At 44.3% G+C, this 13,906-nt stretch overlaps 1 protein-coding gene and 1 long non-coding RNA gene across 7 annotated transcripts in view; one reads left to right on the top strand and one right to left on the bottom strand.

Moving 5' to 3' along the window:
* Positions 1 to 13,906, bottom strand: part of LOC128079059 (uncharacterized) — a 118,718-nt gene that overhangs the window by 12,518 nt on the left and 92,294 nt on the right. For all 6 annotated transcript variants that reach the window (XR_008205978.1, XR_008205967.1, XR_008205974.1 and 3 more), the window contains one exon: positions 12,535 to 12,722. This is a non-coding gene — a long non-coding RNA (uncharacterized LOC128079059). The remainder of the gene's footprint in view (positions 1 to 12,534; positions 12,723 to 13,906) is intronic.
* MACROD2 (mono-ADP ribosylhydrolase 2) overlaps positions 1 to 13,906 on the top strand; it is an 835,077-nt gene that overhangs the window by 795,923 nt on the left and 25,248 nt on the right. The gene's annotated exons all lie outside the window — the stretch shown is intronic.

The raw sequence follows: 13,906 nt of genomic DNA, 5'->3' as shown, positions 1-13,906 counted from the left end.
CATTCTTTGCTTAACCAGGTTTTAAGGGCGTTTATATACCAAAATAGATGATTTCAAAGCATAATCTTGGGGAGATTTAAATATTCCAAAGCTTTGAAAAGAGCTCTTCATTTTTTGCAGTTTCATTCTCAGGCATTTGTGATTTGTTGGTGCAGTGGTTGCATTGGTACAGCTGTAAATATAGTCAAAAGAATTACTTTCTCTGATACGGCATTGTAGTTACAGAGAAACAAGGTACTTCTGGAGGAAGATCTTTCATGACAAATCTGACATCTTTATTCTTGAGTCATGGCAATTGTAACTGCATTTATTTTTTAACTGAACTTCTCAGTTGCAAGTGCAGATGGGTCAGACATCTTAGGGAAAAAAAGAGATTTAACAAATCTTCTGTACGCATCTTTAGAAGAGATGTTTTCTTTTTGTTTGGGAAGAAAAGCAAACAAATACGTGTGGGAGCACTGTGGCTTCTGAAGAGCTAGTTCAGAGGCTCCAACTCCTTTTATTCAATTCCTCCCCCCCAGAATAGGAGTAAAGTATCCTAATTCAGATACAACATGTTTGGTCTTTGATAACAACCCATGCTGGATGGATCGGATGACATTTTATGGGCTGTTGCAGAATAGTCTTGCCATAAATTTGGAATGTATTTTAACAATATGCTTCCAACATGTATTGATATTTTGCAGAGAAAAATAAAGGTGCACTTCTGGGCCTTTTGCAGAGAAATGCTGGCTGTTCTGTGGAAATATAAACTTGGAAATTGGTTTTTAAACTCAGATGTCCAAAGCCGAGCTAAAGAGATGGACTGTTGCTGGAATTAGCTGGAAGCACTCAGTAACCAGGTTATGACTAGAAAGCCAAAAAAGTGCCTTCATCCAAGTGCTTTCAGGTTTAAGAAGTCTCCCTTTAAAAGCCTTTATTTTCTGGAGAATTTCACAGAACTCAGGTGAGCTTTACAATTGAAATGTCAACCAGACGAGGAGCTTTGGCACCCACATTCTGCTCGTCAGCCTCCTGTGGTCCATCTGTATTGGTCCAAGGGCAGTTCCATTTGTAACTCCAGTGAAAAGCACTTCTGCCACAGATACAATGATTTCAAAGTGGCAGAAAGTATATTCAGGTTATTTTTATGGCAAGTAGATGTTGCAAAGGACAGGAAAATCTTTTAGGCTGGCAAAAGCTAACTGTTGATAAGGGAGGAACGCCACAGTTTTTTTCAAGTTCAAAACAATATGTTGTTTTTATTGAATGCATGTAAAATATTTTACACGGATCCAGGTTTGGGGTGGTTTTGTTTGAAAGCCTGTGAGCAGAGGTGAGGTGATGTCTGTGAATGGCTGTGTGTGAGCATTTTCTTTGCTCCGCTGGAAGAAGATGCAGCTTGTGGAAGAGGAGTGGTTTTTTGGACCCAGGGCCCGTGGTGACATCTGTGGTAGCTTTGGCAGTGCCAGACTGGGAGGTTTCCAGGCTCTCATACTGGCAAAGGTTAGGTGCTCTCAGCAGGTGCTTCACTGATGCAGCCCAGAAGGCCAACTGCGTCTTGGTCTGCATCAACAGACGCGTGGCAGCAGGGAGAAGGTGGGGGTTGTCCCCTCTGCTCTGCCTTCATGAGCCCCACTGGATTGCTGTGTCCAGGCCTGGGGACCCTAGAATAAGAGGGAAGTGGAGCTGCTGGAGCAGGTCTAGAGATGGGCACAAATGATCAGAGGACTGGAGCACCTTTCCTGTGAAAAAATGTTGAGGGATCTGGGTTTGTTCAGCACGGAAAGGAGAAGGCTGATGGGAGACCTCACTGCAGCCTTCCAGGACTTGAGAGGATAGGGCCCTGCACAGCCTGAGCTGGTGGGGGGCAGCCAGCCCATGGCAGGGGTTGGTGCTGGGGGGCTTTAAGGTCTAACTCAAGCCATTCTGTGATGATGGAGGACCAGCAAGCTTAACAGGAGGAAGTCTCACTTGCAGGCTATCGTGACCAGCCGTGTGCAGCGACAGGAGTGAGGAGGTGCTGGGATTTTTGTTTTCTAAAGACCACCTGGTGCAGCAGCAGAGTCGTGCCACATGAGTGCACGGTGCCCAAAACGATGTTCCTTCCCTGCTCGTGGAGGGTGCAGGCCCCCGCAAACCTTCCCTAAGGGTGCTGTGTGGGTTGTACTGAGCAACGCTGTGCATGAGCAGGATGGGTGGTTATTATACTGTCAGCAGTCTGCTCCAGATATTGATTTCAATCTCCTTGGGGGGAAAGAAGTCATTTTTTTTTTTTCCTGCCACAGAAGGAATCTGTTTCTTTTCATTACTCTCCATATATCAGATTCTAGCCTGAGTGTATGTAAAGAACAGGTGGTGCAAGATCAATTCTAAGTTTTAATTATTTTTCATCTCTTCCAGTGACAAACGTTATATTTTTTTTCTGCATTGTTTTCTAAGAGAAAGTGGAAAACGTAAGGAATTCTCAGCTTAAGCATTTCACCTGCCATCACAGTCATTTTATGTTATCAGGCTTGATGGTGGAGTATAAGACAAAAAGGCAAAAGAAAGAGAAAAAGATACAAGAAAATGGACTGCTTCAGCAATAATAGTGTTTAAGGTTTATTGCGTGTATCTGATTGCTTTCTTCATCATCAGAATAGAGATATTATTATGAATTGTCAATTTTTATTTCATTTAAAAATATCATCTCTTTGTTCCCTTTGAAAGTGTTGGCAATGTGGCCTTTGTTTAGTTTAATTAACTCACGTTACAGTACTGCATTGAAATACATTCTGCCTTCAATCTAACAATACTTTTTAGAACTCTCTTCTACATACCAAAAATAATTTAAAAAAAAAAAAAACAAACAACAAAAAGATTAAATCCTCTGAGAAGCTGGAGGAGAAAAGGGATATTTTTAATGACGTATTTTAAAGTGCCATTTACATTTTTATTTTCCAGTGGTAGGAACGCCAAAATAATATAAAGCCATAAAATCCCACCGAAAAGCAGATGCTATGAAGTCATTCGAAGTCCTCATATGTTTACAATATTATTACATGATGTTACATGTTTTGTACTTCTGAGCTACAAGGCTTAAAGAGCTTTAAGATGCTGATAATGCCCTTTTAGCATATGAAAACTGGAACGATAATGGAATTCATATTTCATGTGGTGCTCAAGTCTACCAGTCTTTGGTTCTAATTCAGATCTCCTGAGAAGCAGAGGTACTTTATGCAAATGAAACACGTATCTTTCAAATCATATCAAATAGCAAGGAAAGGAATCGAGGGAGAGATTTTGACATCCTAGAAACTTCTTCCTGTAGCATAATTGAAAAAAGAGAGCTCGCTGACCAAAGGCTGCAGTTTTACAGATGGCATCGTAGTTAATAATGTATCTGGAAATCAGGTTTAGCACCTTCAGAGAAATGGCACCATTGTTTTCAGCATACTGTGCAGCTCCCGAGGTTTCTGTTTGAGCAGCGGGCTTCGTTCCCAGTTGCGACAGTAAGACTTCTGGTTTTAAATCAGAATAGATCCATCAAACCTTTTCAGTCTGATTCATTTTGGACTCTCCCCTCCTTTAATAAACCTTGTCTAGGGTGGGGTGTGCACAGATCCTGCTGAACTGGCTCTGGAAATTCTGTGCTCCCCCACGCTTTACGTTATGTATGATGTACAGCATGCATAAGATGCGCCTCTGCCCAGGTTGTGCTGTGTTACAGCTCTTTCATACGTGCAAGTGAGACACACACTTCAGACAGAGAAAGAAACTGCATTTACCAGTGACTGTCATGAAGCACAATGAGCGGAGTGGGACTGTAGCAGTGTGAACTAAAAACAAGCAGCGGGGGTAGGGGAGATGGTTTGGGCGTTTTGCTTATTTAGGGATCAGAAAAGGAATGAACTCAAAGAAAGCAGTGTATGTTGTGGGATTTACTTTGTGGGTGTGGATGTATGTTTCCCTTCTCTGTTAGGAACTTTGTCGCTGCGGTTGTGCCTAGCAGTGTGGGTCAGCAGTTTACCATGCTCTCCTATCAGAATGTTGGCATTTAGCCACTGTTCACGCTAACAGGTCTGTCAGGATGCCATCTTTCTGGTTCAGCTCTGCTCTGGTTTCTCTGCTGCTCAGCCCCATGGTTTTGGCCCTGCCAGGAGCTGTTGTGCTGTGGCTTCTCAGGTGCCCTTGCTCCTGGTGCTTGGAGAGGAAGTCTGGTGTGCACAAGGAGGGTCTGGCACTCAAGCAGAGGGAAGAAACATCTCCAAGTTGTTCAGTGGGGCACGACCCCAGCTGAGAGTAAATCTGCCTTTCCCCATTACAGATCCTGAGCAGGAAAAATCCCACCTGATCTCATTCAGATCTTCAAAGCATTATCCTTTCCTCGTACCTATAGATATTCTCTTCCTTTTATCTGCCTGTGAGCCATAACTTCCTGGCAGCGGGTTTTCTGTGCCCTCACCTTTTCCTAGTGCAGATGGCAGGTGAGTGTTCTCAAGCAGATTTTGCCATCTGGAATAGCTTTCCTGTGCTCAGTTGGCTTTCATCACGTTTTACTGCCAGACAAGTGTTCTGAGGTCACTGCTAGTGTACCCAGCCCACAGCGTTAGCCCCAAGCTGCGACTGTTTCTGGTCACTGTAAGTTGTCTGCCAGGGAGGAAGCTAGCATTTCATCTCACCTCCTCCATCTCTGTGGCTGCACCTTTGTATTAATCGTGCTGTAGTGATATCTTAACACTGGTGCAGTACTGCAGCTCTTTGGGACTTCCTGTTACTTAACAGAAAGTTCAGCTTGTCCTTTGTGGGCTCTTCCATGAGCTCTGAAAGTCCTTTCTCGTGTGTTATGTGTACAATCGAGTCTTAATCTGCAATTAAACTGGTACAGCAGAGGTGTTCTGGATGATGCATTTTGGGTTGTATGGGCAACAGCAAAAGCATCTGTTTTCTGCTTGAGAGGTCTAGGAGAAATACAGAGCATGGAATGGCGTGGTCTTTTACTTTCCCTTGCGTTTACTGGGGTGCTTAAATGATTCCATAATTGACTAACACTGTTATTTCCTCAAACATTGATTTTTCTCCCGGATCCAGGCTTTCCTTGTGATTTCTATCCTAAGTTCTAAAATCCATAGCATTCCTCAGCTGACAAATTTCTGCCACGAAACAGTCCTTGTTATTGTTTCACTGGTGAGAGGTCCTTAGCCCGAGACGCTGGGGCATGCAATCCTTTTGTCTCGTTATTCCTTTTGTGGTTTTGCAGCCTTATTTGTTTGGTTTTTTCTCAATCACTAGTGTGAAGGGCATAGCTCTGCCTGTAATCATCGATACCACAGAGGCCAAAAACTCCTTTCCTCATTTACTGCATCCTGTCAAAAAACACTCAATACCTTCATTTACTTGACAGCCCTTGAAAGACAGCATATTTACACGTTCAGCATCTTCTCTGTGGAGGAAATAAGCAGTCGCTTACAGGCTATGCTGTTCTCACCTGGACTGAAAATCAGTTAAACCGCGTTCTGGATTCCGAGGAGGAAAAAGTCAATAACCTTTTTTCAGTGCCCCCTGGTTACATCTAACAGTGGTATATAGTTAGAGGGTCAGCCTAGCAAAGTTGCTGTCTCGGTGGCTGGAGAAAATTGAGCGCCCCGCTTTGTGGCTAAATCCTATCGTGGTTACAAGGTATTTCATCAGTTAAAACACACTCTCTGGGTGTGTTTGTGTGGTCTGTCAGCCTGAAATGTAGCACGAAAACATCAAATGGGCACAAATGGAGATACCTCAGGTGCTTCAAAGTGAGATGTCACTGTGCTGAAAAATCGGTACCTAACTCCAGCAGCTCGATTCAAGGAAATTAAATTGGCTGATTCTTCCAGCTGTCCAGGCAGCAGAGAAGATTAGCAGGAAAGCTTGCAGACTAAGCAGGGAGGCAGTCAGTAAGGCATGTTTTAGCATCTCTCCCGCCCTGGGGTGCAGGTACCCAAGTGTGGCACCTCCATCAACCTAAGATCCAGCCAGTCCATGGAGGACAGAAAACCGAGCAGGACTAGCTTTTTTGGGGTGTACACCAGCTGCATTGCTCCTTCCTGGGCTTTGAAAGGGCTCTGTAAGTCGTGTGTTTTTGCTGGCAGCAGGCCCTGGTGCATGAGAAGGGTGAAAGGGGCTTTCTCCCGCAGCTGTCTGTGCAGGGATCTCTAGGACATGAGGGCCAGAGGTTGGCTCCTTCCAGCACGGAGTGGGACTCAGACACGGGTTTATTTCCAGGCCTGTAGCTTATCTCTGATGGTTGTGTTGTTCTATAAAGCTAGATGTCTGAAAGAGATCAGAAGTGTGCTCTCTTGTTTTGGGGCCTTCTCCATGGGACAGCAGGTTTTTACAGTTCCTGTTGTATGAGCAAATGTAAGAAGTCCATCTCTGCTCCTGAAGTACCAGCATCCTCAACACTGGCTTTGTTTGTCTCATTTCCCCTTCTTCCAAAGCCATAACTGCACAGTGCGTAGCAAGTACAGCTGTTGTGGTCATTTTTATGCAACTGTTTGTTTTGTTAATGCTCATCTCATCACAAATCCATTTACACATCCAGACCTGAGCCCACACCGGATGCGTGGCTCAGTGACTGTGTGGCAGTACTGCAGTGCTTGGCAGCATCGGGGCCAACTGGAACGGAGCTGCTTCTCCAGTAAGCATCCAAACATTCAGGGTTTTTTTGAGCTTGGTTTTGGTTCTCTTGGCCCTGTAACTCTGGCAAAGCTTGCTGAAAACCAAAAGGAACGAAAAAGGAAAAAGACCTTAAAGGATATTCTGCTTCCAGCATTACATGTGATGTGGAGGGAAATAGATCTTCTGGATGGAGTTCTGTTTGCAGATCCAGCTGGCTCTTGAAGTAAGTGAGCATGAAAAGCAGATGATAAGTACGCACATATCCGGTACCTATCTGAAGAAACTGAAGTTATCTTAGAAACTGATATATACAGAGATCACAGCATCTGAAACTTTTCCCTCTGGCATTAAACGCAGCCAATGTTTAACAGTACTGAATAAAAATGTGACAGCTTAAGACACAGCAGCTCTTTCCAAGTGAACCTTCAGGGAGAACTTAGAGGAGAAAAATGTACGTTGAGATTTGGCTGAAGAATAGGGTTAATGCCGTTTGTCCTTATCAAAACCGAAATGGCCGCAGGTAGGCAGGGCCTGGGTTTTATATCTGATGCTGCGGACAGCAGTGCAGCACGACGCGATAGATCCCCGGTTCCGCTTCCTTCTTTTAATGAGGTCTGCCATCCAAGGATGGATATAGCTTGCTCTTGCGCAGCCTGTGCATCTGACTGGTTCACAGCACACGGCCAAAATAATTGAAGGAGAATCTGCGTGTGGGAGGAAAGGAAATCAGCCGCACGTCAGCACATCCCGAAGCAGGAGTTAGCAAAGTGCAGCTTTTTGGCACGGGTTTGGCCACGGCTTCTGGTGTCACGAGCAGCTTGCTTTTTGCCAGCCTGCACCTGTAGTCAGCCGCAGCCGCATCCAGCCCACGTGAGCAGAGAAGGCAGGGCAGGGCTCCTCGTCTGGATCACACCAGCACCTTCCCTGCTCACGGCTGACAAAGCCGTTTAGCACAAAGATGGCTCAGATATTCCTCTGGTATGTGTAGTTTGCCCTCTGATGAACGCTGCGATTTTCTCTAGCCAGTCTCGGAGATGGGAAAACACAGATGAGCTTTATCCAGGCCTGAAGAGGCTGGAGCACATAAGCTGCTTGCCATATTGATGAAACACCTGGGGCATTCATTCTGAAGCCTAAACGCAGGCTGTTCACCTGGACTGCCAAGTACAACAGAAGCTTCCTTCTGGCTGGCAGGGTGTATTAATTTAAACAGAGCACCATCTGCAGGGCCTTGGAGAACAGCAGATCGGAGAGGAGAGGCAGGGAGGTTACTGGAAACAGTCTCGTTCTGATCTGGGGGCCTCCACTCCCATCCATTACCTATCATTTCTAATTAGCAGGCGCATCTTGGGGAAAGCTTCTCCGATTCACTTTCTTGCAGATGCTTTTCTTGCTAAGAGCTGTTGTTTTTGCTGAGCCTCCCGAGCTTATTTTGCAGGCTTTCACTGGCATTTGGAACTGTAATGGTCTCAATGACCCAGTAATTAAAGGAGTCCTGTACCTCCTGGACCAGAGAGCTGCCCCTTTGTCCTTCCTCTTTCTTCTCCCTGCAATGCCACTACCAGATGGTCGGAGGTTTTTCACCCCTTCAAAAGCCTCGTGTTTTTCCCATCTCATCAAGCATGTCTCAGCCATGCTTAATTAGCTTAAGGCTTTTCAACCACCCACCCCACTCCCCCTGACTCACCCCCCAGGAGATCAGTTAAGGACCTGAACAATTTCAATAAAGAGCTTGGAAAGCAAATCCTCAGAGGGGAGGCAAAGCTGCAGGAGGATGTAATATTAATGGTAGGGATCAGTCATTCGTTCTTTCTTCTCCCACTTCTGCCTGTCTGTCCATCCTCCCTTCCACTTATCTCCCCTTTCAGAATATCTGGGGATGCCCTTTGCTCTTTGGCAGTGCTTGGGAGCATTTGGTGGTGCTCACCCTGAGGCTGCCAACAGAGTACTGTTACTTTTAACCCGTTTCAATTAGGAAGTTCTGTCGAAGTCCTCCTTGAATAGGAAATGGCAAACATAATTAGCTAACCCATGTTAGGAGGCTCTTGGGTTGGAGTATTTTGGGTGAGTTTGTTTTGCTTTATTGCCTAATTCCTTGGCTGGTTTGAAAGTAGCTTTATTTACAGATCAGAGCAGTTGAGATGAAAGCCTGGTTAATTAACAGAAAAAATAAATTTGCTTCTTGCTTTGTATTTAACACGGAACGGCATTTATTTCTGCATTGTCACATATGCACTTTTATTATTAATCTTCAAGCTTTAGCTGTACAACTGTAAATGAGGTTTAGAAAGAAAACAAAAACTCTTTCCCCTCTTCCCTCCCTTCCTATAAAGCAATCGAGAGAGCTGTTTAAGCACGTGAAGCACAGGCTTAGTGTGGCATGTAGGATGTCTCAGAGGTACCTGTGGACGTTTGCTGTGTAATTGAGTACAGCATCTTTTGTTCCATGCACACAGGCAAATGAGAGCACCCAGCCATCGTGTGTTTGCACCGCTACAATTAAAGACCAACTAATATAGCCACCTTGGAGATAAATATTTAGATATAATTAAAATGGCTAGCTGTAAATGCAAGAATCTAGCTGTGGATGATAGAGAAATGTGAGAGGGGGTTCTTGGCTACTATACAACAATTTTCTTCCAACACTCCCCATCGGCTAGATTGAAATGCTGTATATGAGGCTAGATTGAAAGGTTGTTCTTACACTACTGCAAATCTTGGTATTTTTAAGGCACCGAGGGAAATAAAATGCAAAGAGCACACTCTAAATGAATGCACGATGCAGCACAGGAAAGGCCTGTAACATCGCTGCCTCCGTGGGAGTAAGTAGGGCTGTCGCTAAAGAGGAGCACAGCTCCCCAGTGCATTGGCACTGCTATTTACAGCCAGTAATCTTTGAAGTGCTAACTGCCCTTTTGTTTTTTGTGTGTGTGTAAGAGAGATGTTGCGTTTTTCTTTTATGTTTGTTTTCCACAAAAAGAAATGTTGGTTATTTTTATGATGGCTGCTGCTTAGTTGAGATCCTCTATGTAAAGATTACAGATGAGTTATGTGACCTGACATTCTCCCTGGGAATGTGCTCAGAACGAAGCAAGCCAGTGGCATTTCAAAGTCTGCTTTCAAAGTAGTTGGCTATATACTTTGTTTATCATAATTGCTAGGATGTGCCATTTCTCTGGTATTTTGTACCTTCTCTTAATTGACTGCGAGGCAGAAAGCCTTTGGGCAGAGGCCCTGAGACCCAAAGGATGCATACTCATGCTGGGAACAAAATGTGCCACTTGAGGCTGCTCCGTGATCCCCATCCTGTGAGAAGAGCTTGAAGCAGTCAGGCTTGCTGCGGGCTGTGGAAATGAAGCGAGCTCTAACCCTTCAAGAGCACCTGTAACAAGTACACGTTGCTGGGCACACTTCTCAATTACTGTGCTGTTCATCCTCTCACTGCGCTGTGCCAGGTGGTGATTTGAGCACTTTGGAGGAAACCAGCACTGTAAGTGATTGGCTTTGAAGGGGGTTTCACATCCTGCTAATTGAAATCTCTGCTCCTCCCAATCACATATCACCTTGTAGCCTCCTACTTCCTCCATGTGCCATGTCTATTAGTGTGGCTCCATGCGAGCTGGCAGTGACCAATGCGAAAGGCTGTCCTGGAGATGAGGCACTCACTGGAGCACTGGGGGCTTCCCAGTTGCTCACTGAGCAGCCCCACTGCTTACACCCCGTCTGTCCATGTGGGGAGCAGGTAAGAGCTGGGCATCTGTGCCTGGCTGGGAGGTGGAGGGAGGACCAGCAGGGCGGTGCTGCCTTGGCTCTGCTTGGCTGAGGACACCAGAGAGGCCACCACCCAGCAGAGCCCAGCACCTTCATGGCAAGGTTAGCACGAGTTCTGTCTTTCTGCAAAAATACTTTGATCCAGTTCAGTGTATCAGCAGGAATTTTGTTTTGGCAAGAAAGCAACTACTTTTTTTTTTTTTCCCCCCTACATTTCACTGGTTTCTTGTTTCTGGAGACTTCACAGTTCTGTGGCTAGAAACCTCTCGTGCTTAAAGCTATTGGCCCTCCTGTGAAATAAAAACTGTTTGAAATAAAAACAGCTAAGGAGGAAAAGGAAAAAAAAAACACCGCAGCCTTTCCCAAGGCCTGACATTCAGATTGCTTTGCAGTGCCCCCTGGAGGGATGGCCTTTGGTTATAAGCTCCACTACATCACTGGAGAGCTGGCTGCACACAACCACAATGGCAGCCCTCCAAAGACTGAACTTTAATGATGAATGCCACGAAATACTGCTACACAGGCTCACTCTGGGGAAAGTAATACTGTGTACAGTGTGTGATCTATGTCACCTGGAGTCCTTATCATTTCTTTCAGCTATTTGCAGAACTCTTTCGTGTTTGGGCTGCGGAAGGAGAGCATTAATTCAGGTTTAGTAAACATGAAGATAGGCAGAAATAAAATGAATCTGCACTGTTAAGCTTGCTATAGCAAACATACCTTGGGAGAGCAAAAAGATGCTGAGCTGAACTTAGCGAGCTTTAATTTGGGTCCATTTTCATTGTACTTTCTTTTGTACCATAATTGGTATTATTAAGCAGTCTCCTGGGCTATGAATTACTGCTATAGTAAGGAAATGAAACAACTGAAGAACTTTGCTGACTGGGAACATGCAGAAGGAGAAGCAGGACCTATTTAACCATTATTATTATTAATGTCTTCTCCAAGCGTTGTTAATATCATCATTACTGCCATACAGACATGCAACAGAGCTCCCTAAACTTCAGCTGATAATAACATTGTGCGAGGTGCCGTACGCTTAGGTCTCTATCCAGAAAGCACACAGCCTAAATCGTGTATCGTGCCATGCTTATCAGTATAACCAAGGCATCCGTTAGATGGATTTCCAACATAGTTGTGTGGTTTTTTTACATGTATTGTCTGCGCCCATTAAGATTTCTCCAACTCCTGCTGGTTAAAGAATTAGCTTTGCTCTGCCAGAGGAACTGTTGCATGAATGACCAATACGTACCTGTCGGTGCTTCTGCCAGGCAGAAACACCTCTTGTTCTTCCCCCCATGAAACATTCTTAAAAAACAGAGGAAAAAAAAGACTTGCTATCTTTTCAATTAGGAAGTTTGTTGTTGTTTTTGTTTTGTTTTGGTGAGTTTTTATTGTTTTTTTTTAATCAGAAATCCGAATACTTCTATTAATTGAGAGCTCTCTGCTGCCAACCTTTCCCCAGAGAAGTAGGGCTACCCAAGGAATACAGAGTTCTGTTTCTCTGGAAAGTCTTTACTCCTAACACACTTAGTTTTTCTGGCAATTCAACTCCACTGCCAGTGTATCTACAGATGATGGTTAGACTTGATAATTTTAACTGTCATTTCCAACCTAAATGATTTGATGGTTATAAATAATTTTGGCAAGAGCCAGCAATACTTCTCTGGCAGCTTTGGGCTTTTCAGGCTACTTTTGTAGGACTCCCTGAAAACAGAACAGTTCCCATAAAACTGTCTGTTAAAAGAAAGGGAAAAAAAAAAAAGTATGTAACTTGATAGGGGAAGAGATTTTGTTAGAAATATTTTGATCAACTCCACATGTGCCTTTGCAGCCAGCTCTTTTTGCAGCAGGACCACCCGCCGCACGTGGGATGCAGCAGCTCCAGTGGCCTTGGTGCAGCCTCAGGTCTGCTGCAGTATCCCAGCCAACCTCCAGCTTCTTTCCGAGCCAGGCACTCTTATATGCTGTGGCAGCAATAGGCAAAATAGTCACACCTCTGCAAAGTGCCTCCTGCTGTGGTATGATGAGGAGGCTCACCCTCTCCTCCTCCATCCCTGTGTTTGAGGTATATCTGTGGCTTGGGTAAGGTTCTGGTTTTGTTCTGTCTGCTCATTTTTGCAAAACCATGTTTCTTGAACTCACCTAACGTGTGTAAATACAAACTGGCCTCCGCTGTGCAAATTCCTCTTCAACTGTGGTGCACAGTGCTGAAGTCAGGGTCAGCCTCATCCAATGTTACAGCAAATTACAGTGTGTACAACCAGGATGGGAATCAGTGGTACTCGGTGCTTTCGGCCATTGTAATGTCAGCTCCAGGCATAGTGGATATTCTGTGGGAATAAAGCAACTCATTAAGACACACGGGTTATTTGCTCCCCTCACCACCAAATATTCACAACATCTGTTCACCGAAAGGCCACAGACTTCTAACTCAAAGCACAGCTCATTCAGAGACCCATTTTAGGTGCTTATATCAGATTAGTAACTAAGTAGGCAAAATATTTGATCAGGATTTGCTGTGAACTAAGAACTCTCTTGGCAAGGACTACCTGTTTTCTATGTAGCAGTTCCTCCCTTCAGTGAGTTTGTAGTATTTAAAATAGATTTGATGTGAAAAGACCAATCCAAGATGTTTATTTTGTTGCCTGGCTTTCATTGTATACATAGAGACATCTTGTGAATGGTTGTGAAAAGAAGTTGTTTGAGACTCCTCAGGCTGTTTGTCAGGCTGAAGGTTTTTAGTGCACTCAAGTGTAGTGAAAAATGAGAACTATAAAGCAATATAACGCGAATTGTCTAGACCTTTAAACCTACTCAGGAAATCAAGATATATATGTATTTTTAAAGAAACTCAATAAACCTTGTTTTTAGGATTGTGAAATCTGCTATTGACAGGGCTGAACATAAACACGGTTCAAGGCCAGTGACTTAATTCTAGGTGACACCACTCCTAATCCTTTATAGCCGAATCCTTCAGTTTTATCTGCGGCTCTGGGAAAAGGTCTGTCAAGGCTGAAGTCACTTGCACGAGGGGATTAGCAATTTTTGCATTCTTTTGAAAGCTTCAGTAATTCTCTTGAAAGTAACAGATGCCAAGGCATTTGTGGAAACTGTGGGCAGTGGCAAGCCTTACACTGGCCTGCAAATTCTTTCAGACCTGGGCCATGAGAAACAGCGCACATCTGAAGCCTGCAATTCCAACCTTTGTGCCATGTGTGCCGGCAAAAGCTCTGTGTTGTCTTCTGTCTGTGAGTAATCAAGGGGAGGAGAAGAGGGGAGATGTTCCTTCTGATTGACCCAGGGGTGGAATCACTATATTGATTTCTTTTCTTTTTTTTTTTTTTCTTTTTTCAAGCCTGGAATAGTTGAAAGCTCTATTATAAAAAGGCTTTGGGCTTTTTAGTGAGCTCATGAGCTAAGAAGGTCTTCATTAGAAATAAATCATAAAACATGATCCAAATCCAGCCATCTGAAGGAGTTTAGCTGGAGGAAACGCTTTTAATATGTGCAAGTC

Source organism: Tympanuchus pallidicinctus, unplaced genomic scaffold (assembly GCF_026119805.1).
Source record: "Tympanuchus pallidicinctus isolate F22 unplaced genomic scaffold, pur_lepc_1.0 scaffold1, whole genome shotgun sequence".
Lineage (NCBI taxonomy): Eukaryota > Metazoa > Chordata > Aves > Galliformes > Phasianidae > Tympanuchus > Tympanuchus pallidicinctus.
Note: the sequence above shows the minus strand (reverse complement) of the source record. Positions and strands in the feature narration are given on the sequence as shown.